This window comes from Haliaeetus albicilla, chromosome 3 (genome assembly GCF_947461875.1).
Source record: "Haliaeetus albicilla chromosome 3, bHalAlb1.1, whole genome shotgun sequence".
Classification (NCBI taxonomy): domain Eukaryota; kingdom Metazoa; phylum Chordata; class Aves; order Accipitriformes; family Accipitridae; genus Haliaeetus; species Haliaeetus albicilla.
The window spans coordinates 55,464,068-55,478,297 of record NC_091485.1 but is presented as its reverse complement, the minus strand read 5'-3'; the positions used below and the strand labels follow the sequence as shown (position 1 = coordinate 55,478,297).

General features: G+C 34.9%; 1 protein-coding gene across 47 annotated transcripts in view; it reads right to left on the bottom strand.

The window, feature by feature from the left end:
- Positions 1-14,230, bottom strand: part of RIMS2 (regulating synaptic membrane exocytosis 2) — a 491,423-nt gene that overhangs the window by 304,485 nt on the left and 172,708 nt on the right. The window lies entirely within an intron of this gene.

Genomic DNA, 14,230 nt, shown 5'->3' with positions numbered 1-14,230 from the left:
GGAGATATCTTACAAACTTGCTAAAGAAAACAAATGCACATCATTTGCACACTTCCTATGTGTGATGCTGCTAAGAAGAAAGACCAATTTTGTTATCATCTAATGTAGACCAAGCCAAATCACTTAGATCAAGGGTTATAAATTTTTAAACTTCGACTTACTCTTCACCCTTCAATCAGACTGCAGCACCTTCTCTAACTTCAACACACTCTCATGCTAGGAAATTATGGTACTACTCTATTTCCAAAAGGACTTTATTGAAGCTTGATATCTGCATTCTTACATCGGCTTCAGTATCCAGATTTAAATCTTTATTTGGCTTTTGAAAGAGAAAATGGGAAGTTATGTAAGCAGCTACTTTTACACCCACCAGGTATAAGGATCAGAAGGGTAAATATTCAGAAACCTGGGAAACAGCTTAGGTAAACCTTCCTTTCCCCATCTTCAGTCAAAATATACCCCAATATTATTTGCCTGTAGACTTTCACAGTAAAAAAGTGATATCGTGTTTCGAAGGCAATTCACATTTTTATGGGAACATAAAGCCAAAATGAAAATTAAAACTCCATAATAGTCCATTTTTAATGCTAAAATCAGAATAGAGAAATGTAATTTTTAACCTTTGTCATAACAAGCTAAAGAAGCCAGAATAATATATATTTAGAGCCCATCAAAAAAAACCACCTTATGTCAAAATTAAATAAAACTGTTGGAAAATAAAGGCTTGTATAAGAACACTCAAAAAAGAATAAGGAATATTTTAAGAACAAATTATTTCTTTAAAGACAAATGAAGGCTCCATTTCTAGTAACACTTGCAGCATGTACAGTGGTCCATAAGTCACTTACTGGGAACAGGTACATGATTCAGTGTTGAATTTCAAATATGTTACATGAACATTTTGGTAACACAATTCAATATCGTTCAGAGAGAAAAAGATATTTCAGTAAAGAAAGTACAGTCCAATTAAGTACAGTATATCCAGATTAGCTGTTCAAATAATCCAGTCACTCCAAAGTAGGAAAAACTTGTAGTTACAGTAACAATGAAATCTGAAATATTTTGCATTCTGATCATTCTTAACATTCTCAACTGTGCTTTCACAGCTCACTGCAACCTTAGTCAGCTATTCATCTCAAAATAACATCAACTTCAGCTAAAATTTTAGCATCTACATTTTGTTCTTTCGAGTTACTAAGTGTTAATTCACTGTAAAGCAATTTACAGAAAAAAAAAACCAAAACCATAAAAGCTTGATTAAAATTCCTCTTTTTCTACTGTTAAGGAAAACCCCCTACCTTTTTCATAATGGAATATTATACTGTGTGCTATATTAAGCTTTACCACATTCTATACTGTATTACATCAATATTGTAGTTTAACATACTTGTGCCTCAGATAAAAAGCCTATTCAACCATTCAGCTCTTCAAAAATAATGTGAGCAAAGTAAAATGTCTTCACAGATTATGCTTAATGTCTTTTGTCCTTCATACTGGGACTTGTCAAGTGAAAAAAAATCACTCTGCAACCAAAAAATCTAAGAGACAAAAGATAGAATTATACTTTTCTTCTTAAGCAATGTTTTCATGTGTAGGAATATCCACATTCAAGCCAGAGGCTACATGAATACCTTACCAAGCAGAAAACATGATGAACTAATTAATTTCCAGTGTGATCTCATTTAAAAATTTACTTCCCAGAAATAATGGTTCAGCAAGCAGCGTCCATTTTGCCACATTTACTTAAGAGGTATAAGTATTAGGAGTCTGTCATTAGTCAAAAAAAAAAAAAAAAAAAAGAAAAGAAAAGGAACAGGGGAAGGTAAGAGATACCTATTTCAGCTGTGTAAGCATATATGTATAGCAGTTTGTAATTCAGCCTAGCAAATGGAGTAAAAAAAAAATACAATGGTACACAAGGGATTTTCTCCTAAATGAAGCTTCAAACAAAAGCTCAAGCTGCCTATGGGAGCTAATTACATAGCCTTCAAAGACAGTTGGTGTAGGTGTTTAAGGGCATTGAGGATAAAAATAGGACTCTGAACAACTAGTAAAAATTCTGTTTGTTGTTGGGTGGTATCTCTAATTTAAACCTTTTTTTTTTAAAGGTAAAAAAAAATATTCTCTATATATTGTACAGAAGCATAACTAACAAATTATCCCTAAGCAACCAAAAAAAATCAAAATTTAGGGCACAGGTTTTTAATAACTGCTCTACAGTTAAGCTGTATGAGGAAGAACAATGTAAAACTAATTGTGTTTCTTTTGTGGTGTAATTTCACTACAATAAATAGAAGTCCAGTACTGTAGAAGTGGACTAACACATTATCTCTGACCTTTATTAACAGATATTCTCTTTACCATAATCACATACCAGTACCAAATAATAGAACACAAAGCTATGGCCCAGCAGAACTCCTCATGGGAGCACAGAAAGTACAGGGTCCCCAGTATCTATGCTTTCAGTTTGACTCAACTGCTGTTCATTTAATCAGAATCTAAAATGCCATAAGAAGTCATCCAACATGCTGCTCAAGGGTGCACTGCCTGACTTGAAGGAGCTATGAATGAGCACTTGCAGCACATCTGTGCAAAGGGATGGTAAATTGTGTCTTTAGAGGTGGGAATGTGGGAGCCAGGGTATGGGACAGATGAGAATGGACCAAAAATCTCTTTGACTGTCAAAGACAACGTGTCATCTAAACGGCATTCTGAGCAGGCTAATTGATGACTCACATATTCAAAGTTAGGCATGCACTTCATTATCTTCCTGCACAGAGATAGTCACTTGCATTTTTAAAGCCATATTTCATCACATTCATCTCATTATAGATGGTATTTTTCTAGGGCTCATCCTATTTTACCGTTTTTTTTCAACTCCAGTGTTAGCAACAACTGTCATTTAGCATCATCAAAGTATTTAATTAACAGAATATTAATCTCTAGATACTTTAATAAAAATGTAGCATGTGATCAGATTACATAAATCCATGTGTTACTGATCTCTCATCCTGAACATTACCATTAATCCTAACCTACTGTATGATGTCATTCCATCTCTTTTCAACACATGCAATTGTGCTTATACCCAGATGATCTGAAGGAAGACAACTTAAGAGATTGCATTGAAGTCTTCTGCAAAGCACAGTAAACTATGCATCCTCTTTATCCTCTTACACTGTTTTGTCAAATAAAATAGTTTGTTAAGCAATATTCTTTCTTCCTATTTTCAATGTAACAATTGGGTTTAGGGTCCCGTACTGATTTACAGATCTCTTCCTTTACACTTTTTATTATTTTACTAGGAATTTAAGCTGGATGTAGGAGATGGAATTTGGCAGGTTTACATGCCATAGTTTTGAAGATTCATATTACATATCCTATCTCATCCCCCTACACATTTTTATTAACTTTTAAGCTGTGGAAATCCAAGATACAGCAACTAGGCAAATTAAGCTGGAACCCCTTTTGGATATTTGAAATTGCCAAACTAGTGAATAAAGTTGCAGAAAGGTAATAGACTCAGAGAATTAACAACAGGGTCTGATCCATCTCCTAGTGAAGTCAGTGGGAGACTTTCTATTGATCTCAGCAGAAGCTGAATTAGGCTATTAAAGTAGACAAAGGCAGTTGAGTACATACAGTACTAAGCATAATGGACCTCAAAGAAGCACTTATATTATCAGGGACTGGGTATCTGGGGACCACATTTGAAGGAAGAAGAAAGCACTTAGAAAAAGGAAAAATCTGTGCTTCTCTACCTTTCTCTCTCCTTCCATCATATCACACATTAAAAAGACCTGGGGTTTATACAATCCTCAGAGCCAGCGGTTGTAGAGTGGGGAGAAGGTTACCAGACAGACTCAATACTCAAGAAAAAGGGTCTTTAAAGACAACAGAAAAGGCAAGCATTCAAGAAAGCACAATCAGAGAAAGACTGCTCTTCTTTGATCAAAATGTGTATTAGATAACTTATGACAAACTCATCCACCATGTGAACTTGGGAAGTATGGATGGGTAATAATGGCTGCAGAATCGTAAAAATACATATCTGAGTTCCAAGTTTCCTGTTTCTCTTTTGTGGGCACAAAAGATGTATGCTGATAATATTCAGTATATTTACAGATGACTTCTAAACAGACTCAAATACTGATATGACAGTTTTCATCGTTATTTAGAAGACAGTGAAAACTGACTGCTAAGAATTACAATAGAGATCTTACAATAATGATTGGATAATAAACTGGCAGATATTAAATGTGAAAAATGTAAAAGGGCAAAAATAAACCTAACCAGACTTAACTTGTAAAAGACCATATATTAGCTATTATCTACTCAAAAACCAGAGGCATTGTGGACAGTTTTCTGAAATATCATCTTAGCCATCAATAGTGGTCAAAAGCATAGTAATAATGCTTTGAAACGTTGAAAAGAAACAGGGAAAGCTGATGGAAGCAGACGTCAGTTCATAAAATCGTGTATGAAAAGGAAAAGATAAAGAGGAAACAATTACTCATTCTATCTCACAAAACTGCATGCACCTGATGAAATTGTCAGATTAGATTTTAAAACAAACAAGAAGGAAACACTTTTTTCCACAAAGGATGTAATTCACGTGTTGCAATAGTAGCCTGTGGATGCCAAAACACTAGCTGGATTAAGAAAACTATTTAAATATGGGATGACAGGGCTACCAGAGACAGACCAGTCATACAATGCCTCAAGAAGGCCCTGGACTTCTGTTTCTTGGCAGCTAAGATGTTATACACTTTCACTGCTGTTCATATTCCTCCCTAAACCTCTGTTGCTCATCACTGTCAGAGATAGGACACTGAGGTACTCAAATCGCTGACCTGCACGGCCTCACTAACATCACGAAAAGGCAATGGGGTGGGATAAGAATATACAAAGGTGGTGCTTCAACAGGCACAAGGAACCAGACTTTTACATTACCATTATACGTCATAGTCTATACCATTAGACTACGTGCACAGTTATAAGTGGCAACTATATAGCTAAAATAGTTGTTCTGTTTTCTCTAAATAATATCTTTGCTTTCCAATGGGATATCTAGTAAATCTTTTTGCTGCTAAAGTAGCAGATGGTGAGTTCCGTATAGTTGACCGTGCTCTACCCTCCATTAACTGATGGACTCATTGCTTCTTATGAGAATTTATGCAAGCTGAATATTACTTAAATGACCTACACATTAAGCAGAAAAAAGGAATCTCAGCTTTCTCATTTAAAAAGTAAATACATAGGTTTTTTATAAGATAAGTTTCTAGTCCTTTCAGTTACAGAGGAAAGTAGAAAACCTGAATCTAAAGATTCTGAAATGGAAATCTACAACATCCATTCTTGGGAACAGAAAAAAAACACAACACACCTCTGTGATTTGACAACCAACCTGAACTGAATCTTTGAAGTACAGTTTTGGTTTGTCTTACTCCTAAAAGTTGTCTGCACAAGTGTTGTTTTATAAAGTTATATCGTATATAGCAGAAATTAAGCACAGAAACGTGCAGCCCAGAACCATCCATGCTCACCAGCTGAATTTGAGTTTCCAGACATACAGAATCAAACACAATAACAGAAATGGGGAAATTTAATATTAAAAAATGGAATCTTGCTTAAATGAAAAAAACTTCTGCTGAAAACAATGTGGTCCTTGACTGAAGCAGTTAGAGGAAGCAAGGGAGGTGTTTCTAAATCGAATGCAGTGTACATGCAGTGGCCATTCACAGCATGACTGTAGTATGATACAAAGGTGTGTTATAGTGAAAAAGGCAATCATGAGTCTAAGATTAATCAAAAACTTACTTTCAGCAACAGGAAGAAGTATTGGTATCATTGTAGGAGGCACTGTAAGACTCTGTTTAGGCTGCCTTTAGACTACCTTGTACACTTGTGTTCACTTATCTTCAAAAAATTAAATCACATAGAAGACCTACTGCAATGACTAGGAAAATGGAGAATTTCACAAAAAAAGTAATATTAAAATAGTTTGGCTTATCTAGTTATGCAAAATGAAAGTCAAGAGGGAATATTATGACTCTATGTAATTACGGACAAATACGGAGAGAAAAGCACAACTTAAGCTACAGGATAATGCTGTAACAAGATGAGATAGATACAAATCGGTCATGAATAAACTAAGACTAAAAACTGAAATGTTATCTAATCATCTACAAAGTATTTTCCTAGAGTTGCATTCCAAACAGTACCAGAGGCATGAAACCTACATTGTTTTACAACAGAAAGAGTAATTTTAAATGAGGTGTCATCTGACCATGATAGAAATATAAACTTGAGATATGAGCACATAGAAGTCTGTTTAACTGCCACACATAAAGAAATCTTGAAAAACAAGGCGTGGATCCTGCTTGTTCCACCATCTTATTTAACAAGTCCTGTGCTTTGTGACTTTCAGTGCTCACATGTACATCCTTGTTTTTCCAGAAGCATGATTTGATTTTAGGTTTGCTAGACTTTAGTTTTCACTGATGTGTGAGAATTTGGCTCTATCTAGCAACAGATTTTTGAGAGGAGGACAAGCGTGCTCCAGATGGTATGAAAAAAATCTCGGCTGTCTTATTGTTGCATTTTTCTTACCATTGCATGGATAGACTAACTGATGCAATCGAGGTCAAGAATGAATTTTAGCTATGTCAGATTGGCAGGGGCTTATTTTTTGTCTTTCTCTGGAGTATAAAGTATGGTCTATTTTTTAAGGTCATTTGGCATTCTTATTTATGTGTGTTACTCGTTTTGGAAAAATATAAGATACTGGTAAAGCTCTTGGTCATTCCTTCCCTTTCCCTGAAATCTTACACTATAGGTCTCATTTTTTTAAGTGTAAAAAGAAAAGGAAAAACCCAAAACAAACAAACAAAAAACCCCACAGTGCTTTGTAGTAGGCAGTTATTTTGTAGACCTCTCAAAAGTGTCTACTTGCATCCTTAACTGCAATGTAAGGGATTGGACCCAATTCTAGTACCTTTCACCCTATGCTCTATTTGAGGATATATGATCTCCTTTGAAAACCTTTATACATTTCTGAAAGTAAGATGTTAATTAGCAGCACAACCCAGCCAAGAAGAGCCAAAGGATTCTCATTCGAACAAAGACTGTAACATAGTTTTCCCCAAATCAGAAATAAGACATTAAGTCAGAGTAAGCATATTTAGTAAATGGGTGAATTCAGCTACAAAGAACTGTTCTATAAACTGCAACATTGAATGTGCCTCAAATAAATGCGACCATAGCCCTGCTTGGCTGAGCTCTTTATACACTAAGAATTTATGTGTTCTAGTAAGTCTTATTACATGATCTCATTCATTTGGAAAACCTTTAAATGGAATCACCTTTGCTCTTTTCCCCATAGGATACAAACATTATATTTTAGTTTTTAAAGGTCTTTGTTCTCTCTCTTTCAAAAAATGATTCTATTTCACATTAAGGGCATGCAAAGGTTGGTGGGTTGTTGTTTTGTTGTTTTTTTCCCTGAGTAGGCAAGGAGCCTAAAGGAAAAGGACAGAAAGAAAAATAGGCTGTTTGACTTGAAAGTGGACAAATACTGGCAAAGTAAGTTAGAAAGTGACCTAAGGGACACTTCATCTACATGTCCTGTAGTGAGTAGTAAACCACTAGGAACTTTAATCTTGCAAAATGTCTGCCAAATATCATTATGGCTATAAGAAGGCAGCTTTAAGTAATAATTGTGCAAAGGAACAAAGTTTTGGGGATTCAAATGCTGCTTGCAGTTGCATTTTAATCCACCAAGTTTAATTTCAAAGAAAGGGCTGGTTTTCTCACTAGTAGAAAAATATAGGCAAGGTCTTTTGAAGGTAACTAAACTGTCAGACAAGGTTATCCAAGATGTCAGTGAAGAAAACTGCCCAAGAATGTAACCATATCTTGCTCGCTGGAATGGAGTAAACTACAGGACATACTGGTTTTAATGGCTACCCAGCCCAAACAGCAAGAAAAACAAACATGTCCATAGAGGGAATTATAAATATCCAAGAGATAGGTATGGTCTTTGATGATCTCTGTTGACGGAATGTAATGAAATCTTAAAAAAAAATCTGCAAGAAATAGATACACTACTGGATGCCATACTGCCTTCTAAAGTCAAGATCCAGGATATAATTATTGCCTGATGGGCTTCTGCTACTGGTAATGATATGTATCAGAATTAATGACACAGCCATACAACATCTTTGCAGGTTATAGTGATTTCAGAACACTAAGAACTAATGATTATTCTTGAACACATTATTGATTGCATTTTGGAATTGAACTTTTGTCTAGGTGCGGATTTAGAACATACATGCACCTTCTCTAAAAAGATTCATTTCTTCATACAATTCATGTCGCTAAATGGGGGTCAGAAAATTCGCTTTACTAAATTAGTCCCCTTTAGTTCCTTTACCTACCTTTTGTTCACTGAAGAAGTTTCAGTGAAATTATCTCAAACATTTTTAAATCAATGTTTTAACTTATAAAAACAAAAGACAGACTAAAAGCTTGCTATAATTTCCCAGCCAACCATGAGCAGCACTTAGTATGCACATAATTTGTGTCATGTGACAAAGGATCAATCATCTGTACCACTTCCAGATTATGGTTGTTGAGCTTCCGACTAGGCACAAAGCATCTAGTCACACTGGCTAAGTAAATGACAAATTCCTTCAGACTCATCTACAGGGTAACAAAAGCAAAGTTTTTCATAATGAGGAGACATTAGTATAAGCATATATGCCACACATACTGGAAGTCTTAGGTTATCAATGCCAAAATGTCCCTAGAATTTTTTAGAAAGATAGCTGTCAATAGTGAAAAAAAAAATTTCATCAACACCAGACAACCTTTACAGAGATCATCCTGAGAGGATTACGAACTGGAACTAAAACTTAGTAACATCCTAGGTATAAATGACCACAATTACTTTGTATTTGCTGTATGATTCACAGTCAAGTCCAAGCCTGTAATATAGGTACAATGGGTTTTAAAGTAATCTGTGCCCCAAAGCTGAAAACAATTCCAAATCAGGATCCAAGGATCCAAATCAAATGAGGGAAAAAAATGTGAACTGAAAAGTGGAAATTCTGATCAAGTACTCCTCAGAACATTTTAGCGGCTATCCTTTACTTCAGCAGTAAGTGAAAGCAGTTACACAAATATAACAAGTGGAAAAGAAAGGAAGCTGAGAATAATTAGCATAAAGCTAGAAGTTAACAGAAATCTAGTAATGGAATCAAAAAGATATAAGGAAAATCCCTTGTCAGATGAGACGAGAACAAAAAATGTATGAAGCATTTCTGCAAGTATATTAAGAGCACAGGAATTCTAACAATTATATGAGTCTGTTATGAAATGGAAAATTTTCAGCTGACAGACAGAAATGCTAAGTATTGCTCTCCTGTGGTTTGGAAGGAAGCCAGAAGATATATTGATATGATGTGGTGATGATCATAAATATTTCCCATTCCATCAGTAGCTAAGGAAATCTCTAATTTTAGTAAGGATTGGTTTACATTTTTAAATGATACAGAGTTTGTAAGTTTGTACCCAGTAGCTTCAAAAGGGCTACGCAAAGAGCAAGGTGATGTGTTAACAGTGATTTTCAAGATCCTGAAGCACTGGGGGTGTTGTGCCAATAGTTATTTACACCTTGATATTTACATATCTCCCAAGTAAGCATGAACTTGTCAGGATGACACTGACTGAATGACTAAAGGAAAAGGATAACTTCGGAAATCATGTTGCAGCACAGCTAAATGTAAATCTTAACAGCTAGGAAAAAACAGGTAAGCAATATCATTAGGATGGATGACTCCAAACTGAAAAGTGGTCACTTCAATTTTCAAGAAAGAATCTGAGCAAAGGGGCTAATACAATCCTTGAATGTATAAATAAGGAACTAAGGAAATTGAATTCATTACAGAAGTTGTATTTCCTCCGTTATTGCTATAAAGTTATATTGCAACTGCCTCTGAAGACCATGTCCAGTTCTAATGATTGAACTCCAAGAAGTACAGATACGGATGGTTCAACCACTAGGAACACATCACTTCTTAACAAAGACTCGATTAATACAGTCTATTTAGCTTATGAAATGGGAAATAAACTTCCTAATAGGTACCTTCTTGATTTAGGAAAAGAGTAACAAGATCTAATATGTGGAAATGGAAAGTAAATGATGAGGTGTCCTCCTTTAACAACAATGCTCTTTGAATTGGAATGATTTTGAAATATTACAATGGATTCTAATGAAAACTTGATTGAAATATTAATATTTTCTCAATAATATCTATTATTTAAGCCATGAGGCCATTTAGTCTCAGCACTTATGAGGTGAATTGATAAGCATAGAGATAAATTGATGAGAATCATAACAAATATTTTTATAAGGGCCATAGAAAACAGCTACCTGTGACTGGAGTGGTGAATCAGCAATACCCACCATCTGGGTAAGCTTCTTAAAATGCACAGAAATCATATCCACCCTCCACTCATTTGGACTGCTAAAATTGAACATAAGGCATGCAATACATACAATATAAAACATACAGTAGTACACATTTAAGTAATAAACTAGATTTAAAATTATATTCTCAGGTAAAATAGCTAAGCCTTTAAGGCTTGTTTTAATACAAAATTAATGCTAAAATCAATATTACTGGAAAAGCCTGCTATGGAAAATTTGCTTGAATTAAAATATCTCTTCTTGATTGACTGCAGCTGCTAAATGCATTACTAATAGATGTCAAAAGAAAAGGAAAATTTTCTGAAACTCAGTAATCTGGCTCATTGGGAAAGAAGAACATAATACAAAACAAATGTCTAAGTGAAAAAATTAAATAACATCATTGTGTATAATACTTTATTAGCAAGATGAATGGTTAAAATTAATTCAGAAAGCTTGCTTCAAAAGTTAAATAGTGTTCACCTACTTGTGCCCAGTTACTATTGCTGCTTTTTCATGTTATTGTTGATAAATACATATCAGTTCTTCTATGTAGATAAACAATAAAATTGGAAGAATATTATGTTCACAAGAACAAAACATAAAGACCATTTCACACGGGAATATCTGGGGGAAAAAAGATCTATCAAATGACCCTGATGTCTCATATATTCACAGCTTTGACCTGCTGGATGTCCATAAGCAGACCACATTACTTCTATGCACGTTTGCACTCTCTTTCTATATAACATAGTTTTATCTCCACCTGGAGACTCAATTCCTTACTTTTACTACAACCTTCTTTATCTCCCTTTGTCTCAAATCTTTGAGGATATAGCTTTCTTTACAGAATTTTACCCTCCACTTGGCCTTTAGCAGTTCATAAATTAAATTCTAAAAGAATTATGCTTATCAACCCATATGGTCTCCCACATTACAAAGGTCAGAAGATTTCTTACATCAAGACCATAAACTGTATTTCAGCTGAAAAATAAGCTTTTGAAAAACATTCCATTGTGATTTAGAGTCTTTTGATGTAAAGTCCCGCAATTCTAGAACAAAACTTCTACCCTCTTCTAGTCTGAGATGTTGCCTTACTTTCAGCTAATGGATTTTGTTGGACCTCAGAAAACTTTTCAGGGAGCAGGAACCTATCAACCATTATCAAGTAAACATTTCACCTTCTTTAAATATACTGCATCTTTAGCCTCTTAAACTTTAAGACAAGTTTTCCAGACTTTGAAGCCGCCCTGTGAGCTTTCTTAAGCTCTTGCCAGGAGTGAAAATCCCTTGGAAGACTTGAACCTAAAACTAGATACAGTTAATGATCTTACTAATCTTTTTCACACTTATCTCCCACATGGGCAAATCTGGTCATACTTGCTTTATGTTCACACCTCTCTGAAAGACAGAATTTTGTCTGAATGAAAGACTAAGTCATGAAACACAAGCCTACAGGCAACAGAAAAAAGGTACTGATTTGTCAAGCCATTAGGAACTCACCCATTTGACACTCTTACTGTTCCTTTATTACTTTTCTACCCAACTAATTGTCCTACAATTTTATCTCTATCATGAGTCAACTTTAGGATTGCAACACTCACATGAACATTCCATGAAATATAAGCAGTCCATTCAATTTTTCAGATACTCGTGTTCTTGCTCCAAACTATACCTCACGTCCAGTCCTCCTTGATCCTTCTCAGTTCTTTCTCATTTCTCATGTATAAGATTTCATCACAGTAACCATAATAACATAATACAATAACCATAATAATGATAATAAGTCACACGCTGCAGAGAAGGTGACAGATTTTTTGCACTTCACTTATGATATCCACAGATAGGGCTCTTCCTAAGCCAAAGCCACAGGGAAGAGCCTCCTGATTCTTCCCTGCCTCTTTCACCCCCTTTCATCAACCCATCTTTTCCCATCCATCGGGTTGACTATACTGACTGCACTGTTCTGAGGTCAGCTGGATACCATTTAACCACTTCCCACAGTGTACTATGTTGGAAGAAGATCTACCTTACTATTCTCTTCCACGACTTGTAAGGAATTATTTCTGCCAGGGTTTGATCACCTCAAGCTACAGTACTGTATAAGACTACAATAAATACAGTAGTGCTCTGCAAGCTTATACGATAATAATCTACTTATTTATTAAGTAATTAATAATTAATTATTTATGGAAGACAAAGTAATAGTAAAATAAGTTTTTACACTGGGCCATAAATCATATATTAAAATAGAGAGTTGCATGGAAATTTTTCACTTTATTTATGTTTACAATTAAATCTTCACAGAGAGGTTTAGACAAAATGCCAAGATATAGTTTCTTCCTAATTTAGAAATTAAGCTCCTAATAGTGAAAACAGAGGACATAGATTTTTTTAAATAAAAGGAAAAGTTTGCATGATATGTCTTTGTTGTTGCTGATGCTTATCTTGTCACCTGTAATCTATGGACAAATAGCTAACTAACAGTAACTGATAATAACAGCATGCACTCCTGCGCTACTTCTGATGTATAGAAAAAAATCTCAAAGATTACCACATCAAAACCCCAAAATACGTTTGATTACAGTCTGAAAATGCATTTCCAATACACTGTTTCCTTTAAATGAAAGTACTTGAATCAGTCCTGCCTCTCTCATACTGCCTCTGACAACAAACCCTGCTTTTCAGCTTCTCAAGAGCAATCTCATGCTATGGGATGTCAAAGCACTCTGACCAATATTCTTTACTCCATCCTACCATCCCCCCGAGCTTTGGCTGCTAACCCACTGAACAGAGGAAAACAGAAGCAAGATAACTCTGTATTTTTCAGTATCTCTTGCCAGAGCCTTAACTTACCACACTACCATCTAGAGCTGAAACCCAGGAAAAAAGCTGCTGATAACACAGAAAGTATTAGTATTGTAGACTAAAGTCTAACAGGTATCTTTAAACTCTGGTAACATCACTAACTGTGAGAATCCCTAGAAGGAGACTCCACTGGTAGTTTAGGATTCCTTTGTGGTCCTTTAAATAGCAGAGAGGGAGCAAGAGTGAACAGAACAAATTGCCCTCAAGTTATGACTCTGCTCTACTGACATTTTTAAGATACAACACTCAGCCCATTTGCTCAAAAACCTGGACAATACTTATCTCTGTACTATATAATAATTTTGTTTTCCATTTCTCCCTTCAATGTCTCCATCAGTAGAGAACTGGCAGGTTTTGTATTATTGTATCTTTCCACAAAAAATATCTATAACTGTTGCTTAATGTGCTTAGCAAGTAAATTTTATGCAGTACATATCAACAGCTAAGATGTTTAACTACAGTTATCAAAGTCTCAGCATTTAATGTAAAAGGGAGCATACAAAACAATGTATCAAAGTAAAACCAAATAATGGATAAATTATTAATTATATATGCTTTCAATTAACCTATAAAGATTCCTTTATTTTCTCCACTTTTATAGGACCTTTCTACAGCATACTGCTTTTAATACTTACTTTGTTGCTTGAAATTTTGTAAGCTTTATATGTACAGGAAATGAACTGAAACAGAAATGTTTACTTGTTTCTTACTCGAAGAGCTAATGAATATATTTCAAAAAGTACTGCTGCCAGATTTTATTACATATGTGTAAATATAACTATCCATAACACATATAAGAGAAAAATAGGTGTAACTGTTTGCCTCACCTTCTAATCAACAATATCTTAAAATTGGAAAATAGGAGCTGGCTATGCTAGTGGTGCAGAGTCA